Here is an 8,308-nt window from a genome sequence, read left to right on the forward strand (position 1 = left end):
AAATAATACACTAGCGAAATCTAAGCCCATACCGTCAGCATGGTAAGCCTGAATCATAGCCGCCGCCCTACTTTCGCTTGGTCGAATCGACACTAAAGTTACGGATGTAGACAGAACGCATACAATTTCATCAGTTTTTCCGTGATTAACAGGTCTGGTGCTCCCCTTCTGAGCCTTTTTTACTTCTAGATTCTTGTACTTTCAACTGTATGCGTATACGCCAATGATCACGATACACCGTGTATTAATGACATAGCAGACAATATCCATTTCAGATTTCTTGCGTGTGACTACAGTGTCAATGAATCACAATTGCAGTCACTAAACACAAGCAAACAGCAGGATCTAACAGTTTGCAGGGACAAGAAATGAAATTCGGTGCATTGGTGGAATACTGAGAACATGCATTTAGTGCAGAAAGGAGACTGCTTAGAATACACTCGTGCAATCCATCTTAGATTACTGCTGAAGTGTGTGGGAACTGTAATAAATACGGCTAACGGTGGATAGGGAACGCTTACATTACAGGGCAGCACGGATGTTCACATGTTCGTCCAATCACGGGAAAGAGTAATGGGAATGCTGAAAAATTTTACGCTTGGAGAAAGATGCAAACTATGCCACGAAAGCATACTTAAAAAGTTCAATAAAGAATCATTTTTTAAATGATGCTGCCACCATTTCACTGAAATAACTTCTATTTTATTGTTGTATGATCCATATTTCCGTCTTAAGTCATTTTCAGGTACAAAAACTTATGTGTGGTATGAAATATAAATCTGATTTCTTTTGATATATAAATAAGTTTTTGCACTTGAAAATGGTCTAAGATCGGAATCTGGATCGTGTAACAATACAGTAAAAGTTATCACAGTAAAATGGCGGCAGCATCATTCAAAAATTTACCGTTGATGTGACTCCCGCCAAAATAAAAATTATCGATAAAGAATCAGTATTAAGTGAGAAATATCGCGGAAGATGCTCATGTGGGGAAACCGAGATAGATTCCCGATACTGCCAGGGATTTTTGCTTGGTGGGAGCACCGGACTGGGGTACGGTCACCCTCGTGATTCCAACTGAAGCGCTGCTTGACTGCATCCAATGATGAATGATTGCGGACGACACAGTGGTCGGTTGACTATAGTGTGGTTTTCAGCTTCTGATCGTGGGAATTCATCTTTAAGAGAGGAATATACGGACAAACTACTGTCTCCATCATACCACTCCCACATGGACCGCGAAAATAAGTTTAGACTATTTCCAGCACGTACGAGGCATTTAAGCAGTCATTTTTTCTTGGCTGCATTCACGAATGAAACGTGAAGAATCTCTTGGTTCGATAAGAAGTCCCTTCTGAGCGGTTTACAAGGTATAAATGTAAATGAAGTTACGTAATCAAATCAGTCTACCATATAGCTAACCTAAAGGTAAGGTAAAGTTTCTGGCCCTGGACGGGCCAATGGGGTGCGACCGCTCGCCGTGCCATCCTGTGCCAATGGCGTCATCTGGATGCGGATAGAGGGGCGCGGAGTAGCACAATACGTTCACAATCGTTGTTGGGTTTCTTGACGTCGGAACTGCTACTACTCGGTCAAGTAGCTCCTCAGTTTGCATTACGAGGCTGAGTGCAGCCCCTATCAATCATCCGAGCAAAGAAACATTTCAGGCAGCAACGGCAACCGAACCCGGGACCCCCTCATGGCAGTCAGCCGCGCTGATTACACAATACGCAGACGAGCCACTGTAAAGCTAAACAGTCAGTAAAATCTTGATTAGTAACAACACGTCATCTGTATTTACGGATTTTTGTTTTGTAAGCAATTATAGAGAAAACAAAACGACATTAGGATGACAAAGCACTTTTTTTTCCCCACATCGAGCGAAGTGGTGTAGTGGTTAGCACACTGGACTCGCATTCGATTGGACGACGATTCAGATCCAAGTCCGTATTTCCAGATTTCCAGATTTAGGTTTTCCGTGATTTCCCTACAGCGTTCCAGGCAAAGGCCGGGATAGTTCCTTGGAAAGGGTTCAAATGGCTCTGAGCACTATGGGACTGACCATCTGAGATCATCAGCCCCTAGAACTTAGAACTATTTAAACCCAACTAACCTAAGGACGTAACACACATCCATGCCCGAGGCAGGATTCGAACCTGCGACCGTAGCAGTCTCGCGGTTCCGGACTGAAGCGCCTAGAACCGCGCGGCCACCGTGGCCGGCCTTGGAAAGGGCACGGCCGATTTCTTTCACCATCACTGAAACATTTATAGCGTGTGCTCCGTCTCTAATGACCTCGATGTCGACGGGACGTTAAACCCTAGTCTTGCTTCCTTTATTTTTTGGTTTAGTTGTTTCTTTCTATATATGCTTTTCATTCTCTGTGCACTAATGATCCATATACTTTCTAGATAAATATCAGACGATCAAAGAGAGGAGTTGAGGGAGTATCATTTAGGAATATTAGCGAAATGATTTCCAGTTCTGGCCCTTACCCTACAACCAAGCAAATCTTTCCACAAATCTTAGTCAGAACAGGACAGTTGGAATTATTTGTATTTTAATTGTGGAACGGTATGATCCAGACAAAACGTTTGTGAAAACCAGATGTGAAACTATAGTTGTTCATGTATACAGAGAGTAAACTTGATTACTTATTCGACATGTGCAGTCTACCGACCCCGACTTTTTTATGCGACTCCACATTTTAACACTGATCGATCTTGAAGTACAGTTGAAAGAATAGCGTAACTGAAAGCTCATCAAAATCATCCGTATACCTATCAGTGAACATTAATGTGGGGAGTGTCCACCGTTCGCCTTTATGTCGGACTAAACCGTGCTGGGGACACTTTCAATCAGTTGTCTGAATGTCTGGTGCAATGTAGCCCATTCTTCCTCAAGAGCCGAAACGAGAGAAGGTGGTAATGTTGCACCCTGGGCTCTGCAGTAAAACTGGCGCCCTACCTCATTTCAAAAGTGTTCCATTTGGTTCAAGTAGCGGTTGTGAGCAGGCTAGTCCATTTCAGGAATGTTACTGACCACAAGGCAAGCTAGATGACAGGCTCCATTGTCATTCTGACACAATCAGTCATCGTTTCTGTACTGTTCCTCTACCATGTGCGGTACACAATCCTGTAAAAAGTGGTCATACCTTTCCCCATTTGTCGTGTTACTAAACGCAATGATGGGACCACACCCGAGCCACGGAAAACATCCTCATGCTATAATACTGCCTCCTCCATACTTCACCGTTGACGCTACAAGTGACTGAAGGTAACGTTCTTGAGGCATTCTCCAAATCCAAACCCTCCCACGGTGTTGCCTAAGGGTACAGTGTGAGTCATAATTTAGTCACTCGTGTCCAGTTGTCCATTGTCCAGTGGCAACGTTCATTATATCACCTCAGGCGTCGCTTAGCTCTGACCACAGAAATGTGTAACTTACGAGGATGTGTCGGTCATTGTACCCCATTCTTTCTCACATCCTATGTACAGTCATGGTGCTAGCTGGAATTCTGGCAGCACTTTGTAACTCATGAATGATTGCTTCCGCTGATTCCATATGATTTTTTACAGCCATCCTATTTTGTACAGCCACCCTTCCCAGTGTTCGACGAGCCCTATCCAGCTATGACTGTTCCTTCGCACTTCTATCACCAAGACTCGATTTGAACAACTTTAGAATGGTTGAAACGCCCTTTCATGTGACATGGAATATCTGGTCCAGTTTGAAGTGACTCGATTTCTGCTGATCTAACTTTTGCTCTGTTAATGCTTCTCTGGCGACAGCAATACTTCTCGACTCCTCCTATCCTGACGGGTCCGCCTCTAGTGTCATCTGGTGGTCAATTCCGCATTACGTAGGTTCATCGGATACTTTTGATCAAATAGTATATTCCAACTTGAAAATAGGAGCTCTAAGCTTTTATTGGCTAGAAGCTGAAAATTCTCATAAAACAACCATTTCTTCGAACTTAATCGTCTTTTTGTAGTAATCACTGTCTAAGGGGTTGAGGCACACATACCAGTAAGGGCTGGTTCAAACTAGGTTAGTAATTTTGTGGAGTCAAGAGTGATTAATGACAAATGCTTTGGACAAAATATTTTAGACGATTAGTTTAGTAAAATTATTTGCTGTAGTTGACGTGGAAAAGTGGATACCACACAGTGGAATAGTTTCCCCCAATCCGACTCAATCACATAAGTATTACACGAAGCAAAATGTAGTGTGAGGAGGGCTATGCGTGAGGCATTCAACGAATTCGAAAGTAAAGTTCTATGTAGTGTCTTGGCAGAAAATCCTAAGAAATTTTGCTCTTATGTCAAAGCGGTAGGTGGATCAAAATAAAATGTCCTGACACTCTTTGGCCAAAATGGTACTGAAACAGAGGATGACAGACTAAAGGCCGAAATAGTAAATGTCTTTTTCCAAAGCTGCTTCACAGAGGAAGACTGCACTGTAGTTCCTTCCCTAGATTGTCGCATAGATGACAAAATGGTAGATATCGAAATAGATGACAGTGGGATAGAAAAACAATTAAAATCGCTCAGAAGAGGAAAGGCCGCTGGATCTGATGGGATACCAGTTCGATTTTACACAGAGTACGCGAAGGAACTTGCCCCCCCTTCTTGCAGCGGTGTACCGTAGGTCTCTAGAAGAGCGTAGCTTTCCAAAAGATTGGAAAGGGGTACAGTTCATCCCCGTTTTCTAGAAGGGACGTCAAACAGATGTGCAGAACTATAGACCTATATCTCTAACGTCGATCAGTTGTAGAATTTTGGAACACGGATTATGTTCAAGTATAATGACTTTGCTGGAGACTGGAAATCTACTCTGTAGGAATCAGGATAGGTTTCGAAAAAGACGATCGTGTGAAACCCAGCTAGCGCTTTTCCTCCACGAGACTCAGAGGGCCATAGACACGGGTTCCCAGGTAGATGCTGTGTTTATTGACTTCCGCAAGGCGTTCGATACAGTTCCCCACAGTCGTTTAATGAACAAAGTAAAAGCATATGGACTATCAGACCAATTGTGTGATTGGATTGAAGAGCTCCTAGATAACATAACGCAGCATGTCATTCTGAATGGAGAAAAGTCTTACGAAGTAAGAGTGATTTCAGATGCTCCGCAGGGGAGTGTCGTAGGACGGTAGCTATTCACAATATATATAAATTACCTTGTTGATAACATCGGAAGTTCACTGAGGCTTTTTGTGGTGTCACCGCCAGACACCACACTTGCTAGGTGGTAGCTTAAATCGGCCGCGGTCCATTAGTACATGTCGGACCCGCGTGTCGCCCCTGTGTGTTCGCAGACCGAGCGCCACCACAAGGCAGGTCTGGAGATACGGAAGAGCACTCGCCCCAGTTGTACGGACGACATTGCTAGCGACAATACGGACGAAGCCTTCCTCTCATTTGCCGAGAGACAGTTAGAATAGCCTTCTGCTAAGTCCACGGCTACGACCCAGCAAGGCGCCATTAGCCTTACCTAGTTTGAGAGTTATCGTATAAATGTCTCAAGAAGAACGTTGTAAACCAACAAAGAATAAAGTTAAGTATATTCCAAAGCTACGTATTTTCTTGATAGCAGTCATAACGTATCCTGTTCCAGACTTGACGCCAGTCGGCGTGTGTGTACGCGTGCCTTTCGGCTCCCTTCTCAGTGTGGCGTAACTAGCTTGTTACGTCACAACACTTTTTGCGCATGAGCCTGTGGTATATCGAGAGGTTGTAGCAATGGAAAATTTTACTGAACTGCAGGAGGATCTGCAAACGAATTAACGCATGGTGCAGGGAATGGCAATTGAAACTCAATGTAGGCAAGTGTAATGTGCTCCGAATACATAGAAAGAAAGATTCTTTATCATTTAGCTACAATATAGCAGGTCAGCAACTAGAAGCAGTTAATTCCATAGATTATCTGGGAGTAGGCATTAGGAGTGATTTAAAATGGAATGACCATATAAAATTAATCGTCGGTATAGCAGATGCCAGACTGAGATTCATTGGAAGAATCGTAAGGAAATGCAACCCGAAAACAGAGGAAGTAGGTTACAGTACACTTGTACGCCCACTGCTTGAATACTGCTCACCGTTGTGGGATCCGTACCAGATAGGGTTGATAGAAGAGATAGAGAAGATTCGTTACAGAAGCATTTAGTAATCGCGAAAGCGTTAAGGAGATGGCAGATAATCTCCAGTGGAAGACACATTTAGTAATCGCGAAAGCATTACGGAGACGACAGATAAACTCCAGTGGAAGACTCTGCAAGAGAAACGCTCAGTAGCTCAGTACGGGCTTTTGTTGAAGTTACGAGAACATGCCTTCACCGAGGAATCAAGCAGTATATTGCCCCCTCCTACGTATATCTCGCGAAGAGACCATGAGGATAAAATCAGAGAGATAGAGCCCACACAGAGGCATACCGACAATCTTTTTTTTCCACGAACAATACGAGCTGGAATAGAAGGGAGAACCGATAGAGGTACTCAAGGTACCCTCTGCCACACACCGTCAGGTGGCTTGCGGAGTATGGATGTAGATGTAGAAGTGCGCCACACGAGATGGTTGTACAGATTGTGCGGAGAAGTGTCCTCATTTTACTCTTTTATCAGTGATGATTATTGCTCGTGAACTGGCAATATAGTTTACTAATCAGGATATAACAGCTAACAGGCTGAAGGACAGCACCAAATTGATTCCATGTTTCTAGATTTCCGAAATGCATTCGTCACGTTACCCCCCTGCAGGCTGTTAACGAAGGTACGTGCATACGGACTGGTATCCCAGATATGTGACTGGCTCGAAGACTTGTTAAGTAATAGAACTCAGTATGTTGTCCTCGACGGCGAGTGTTCATCGGAGACAGGGGAAACATCAGGAGTGTCACAGCGAACCTTTGCTATTTTCTGTACACCTAAATGTTCTGGCAGACAGGGTGGGCAGCAATCTGCGGTTGCTCGCTGATAATGCTGTGTTGTCCAGGAAGGAGTCGTAGATAAGTGACTGTAGGTCAATACAAGATGACCCACACAAAATTTCTAGTTGGTATGACGAACAGTAGCTGGTTTTTAATGTAGAAAAATGTAAGTGAATGCGGATGAGCAGGAAAAACATTCCCATAATGTTCATGTACATACGGCAAGTAGAAAAAGAGAGAGACACGTCATCTGTGATTTCAGATGACGTGCCATTGATCTCATTTGTACTAATATTGCAGTACACGCGAGATGCCAATTTGCTTCCACTGCCCTGAGTGGAACGAGTAACTTCTAATAAATGTTCACCAACTTGCAGTCTTCTACAGTTCTCCCCTGCGCAGAAAAGAGCACAGATCGTGAATCAGTTATATTGACGCTGTAAGAAACTCTTAGCGGCGAACAGATAGTATGTGAATGATTAAATTTTCCATTATTTTGTTTTTACGGGATACCACTCGCTGTACAATTACTTTCCACTTTAGAGTCACAAATAATTTTCATTCTTCAACAAAATAGTGAACTGTCTACTTCTGCAATTACTATCACGCTGTTCTCAATTACATGTCCATACAACTATACACTGGGCAACGGCCTTGCCGCAGTGGATACACCGGTTCCCGTGAGATAACCGAAGTTAAGCGCTGTCGGGCGTGGTCGGCACTTGGATGGGTGACCATCCAGGCCGCCATGCGCTGTTGCCATTTTTCGGGGTGCACTCAGCCTCGTGATGCCAATTGAGGAGCTACTCGACCGAATAGTAGCGGCTTCGGTCAAGAATACCATCATAACAACCAGGAGAGCGGTGTGCTGACCCCACGCCCCTCCTACCCGCATCCTCCACTGAGGATGACACGGCCCGGTAGGCCAGTCGTGGCCTGAAGACGGAGTGCTGTATAACTATACATTGCTAATAAAACTTTACCTGATGCCGACCGCGGCAGACATGTCTGTCCTCCGACACTGTCAATCCAGCTCTCACATTTACAAATCATACATTGATAGTAAGAGTCTTAACTGATGCCGACTGCGTCAGACAACATGTCTATATTCCGAGACGGCCCAACCAGCTCTGATCTTACAGCCGAACCACATCGCCCGCCGTCCAAGTTAGACGCGATCCGAAGATCTCCGAAGTGCTTCGTCTACCGTTTTCGTTTAGCAGTTGTTTTTTATTCTGCTGATTATTGGTACTTGCGAAATAATGGAATGATAGCACGCTATTGAGAGATGCTTTACTGTGAAACGCTGTTTAGTTTGTCTAATATTAACAGAAGAAGATTACCATTTTGGCGCGCAACTTCCGAACGCAGCAGCCAGTCGCT

At 44.1% G+C, this 8,308-nt stretch overlaps 1 pseudogene; it reads left to right on the forward strand.

Moving 5' to 3' along the window:
* The first annotated feature begins 7,569 nt into the window (after positions 1–7,569).
* LOC124799668 lies at positions 7,570–7,687 on the forward strand (annotated as a pseudogene).
* Positions 7,688–8,308: the final 621 nt, after the last annotated feature.

The sequence above is a fragment of the Schistocerca piceifrons genome, chromosome 5 (assembly GCF_021461385.2).
Source record: "Schistocerca piceifrons isolate TAMUIC-IGC-003096 chromosome 5, iqSchPice1.1, whole genome shotgun sequence".
NCBI classification, from domain to species: Eukaryota; Metazoa; Arthropoda; class Insecta; order Orthoptera; family Acrididae; genus Schistocerca; species Schistocerca piceifrons.